This window comes from Bos taurus, chromosome 20 (genome assembly GCF_002263795.3).
Source record: "Bos taurus isolate L1 Dominette 01449 registration number 42190680 breed Hereford chromosome 20, ARS-UCD2.0, whole genome shotgun sequence".
NCBI classification, from domain to species: Eukaryota; Metazoa; Chordata; class Mammalia; order Artiodactyla; family Bovidae; genus Bos; species Bos taurus.
Window position 1 is genome coordinate 55,826,945 of NC_037347.1, and position 1,938 is coordinate 55,828,882.

At 44.3% G+C, this 1,938-nt stretch overlaps 1 pseudogene; it reads left to right on the forward strand.

Annotated features, from left to right (window-relative positions):
• Positions 1-221: 221 nt before the first annotated feature.
• On the forward strand, positions 222-1,152 carry LOC100849014 (small ribosomal subunit protein uS3-like; annotated as a pseudogene).
• The last annotated feature ends 786 nt before the right edge of the window (positions 1,153-1,938 follow it).

Here is a 1,938-nt window from a genome sequence, read left to right on the forward strand (position 1 = left end):
CAAGTGACTTTCATTCACTGTATTCTATAGATGTGAATAAATAAGAGGAGAAAGCTGTTAACAAAGAAAAACATCTAAAAAGAAAATGGAAGTACACAAGCCAGGTACCTCCAAGAATTTGGGAGTAAACTGTCAAAACTGCCAGCTTTGAGCCTCCAAAGAAAAATCAGCTAAATTAAGAACCAGAGGGTACTTTCCTTTCAGCAGAGTATGAAGGCAAGATGGTGGTGCAGATTTCCAAGAAGAGGAAGTTTGTCACTGATGGCATCTTCAAAGCTGAACTGAAGAGTTTCTCATGTGAGAGCTGGCTGAAGATGGGTACTCTGGGGTTGAAGTCCAAGTTACATCAACCAGGACAGAAATCATTGTCTTGGCCACCAGGATACAGAATGTTCTCCATGGTTCAGAAGAGATTTGGCTTCTCTGAGGGCAGTGTAGAACTTTATGCTGGAAAGGTGGCCACAAGAGGTCTGGCTATCCTTGCCCAGGCATAGTGTCTGCGTTACAAACTCCCAGGAGGCCTTACAGTGCTAGGGCCTGCTCTTGCATGCTGTGGTTCATCACAGAGAGTAGTCAAGGACTGTGAAGTCGTGGTGTCTGGGAAACTCCAAGGACAGAGAGCTAAATCCATGAAGTTTGTGGATGGCCTGATGGTCCGCAGTGAGGACCCTGTTAACTATGATGTTGACACCACCATGTGCCGTGTGCTGCTCAGACAGATTGTGCTGGACATTAAGGTGAAGATCATGCTACCTTAGGACTCAACTGATAAGACTGGCCCTTAGAAGCCCCTAGGGCTTCCCAGGTGGCGCTAGTGGTAAAGAACCAGCCTGCCAATGCAGGAGACCTAAGAGACATAGGTTCAATCCTTGGATTGAGAAGATATCCTGGAGGAGGGCATGGCAACCACTCCAGTATTCTTGCCTGGAGAATCCCATGGATAGAGAAGACTGGTGGGCTACAGTCCATAGGGTCACAAACAGTCGGACAGGACTGAAGCAACTCAGCATGCACGCATGCAAGAAGCCTCTGCCTGGTCACGTGAACAGTCTGGAACCCAAAGAGGAAATACTGCCCACCACCCCCCGCTCCGAAGAGAAGGGTGGGGAGCCAGAGCCACCTGCCATGCCCCAGCCAGTACTCACAGCATAATAGGGTCTCCTTGGCCACTAGATTTGGAGCCTGGATGTTGCTCTATAAAGGCGTTTAATAAAATATTTTTAAAAGAAACAACCAGAGGGTAGGTCTAGAAATTTAGAAATACAAACAGTTCTACTTCAGTTTTAGGAGAGAGAAAGAAACTTATATTAGAAAGAATTGATTTGTTATTCAGTGAGCAGAGAAAAGTCAATATCTTCATATTACTAATAAAACCATGAATAAGCTACTAATCTGGAACAGGGGAAGTATCCAGCTGAGGAACTGAGAAGTAAAGATTTTATTTTTAGATTCAAGAGAATATTAGGATGGGGGTTTTAGATGAGGTGTTTATGCTTTATTTCCTTGATTAGGGCACTACCATGCTGCTTTTTAAACACTGATGCATGCCTGTGGCTCTAGCTTGGACCACATTAGATGGTCCTTATTGTGATAAATTGCATTATTCAGGGTTGTTAACTTCTAACAACGGCAAATTGGCTACTTAAGCAGAAAAGGAATTTAGTCCAGGAAAATACATAGCTCTCAGAATCTTCACATTAGTCAAAGAAAAGGTTTATAGGTTAGTTAAGTGACCAGGCACAAAACCCAAGTTATACCATCTATGACCTAGAGGCTACTGACGTTATCCCAAAACAAGGACCCAGCATAGCAAGTCACTCCCCAGAGACCAGCCATACTTTCCATCTACGCTCTTCCAATTGTCAGTTTCCCAACCAAGTCAGGAGGAAAACCACATGCAAGACCTCTGTTTCTGTGGGGGATTCACTGTAAATCCAA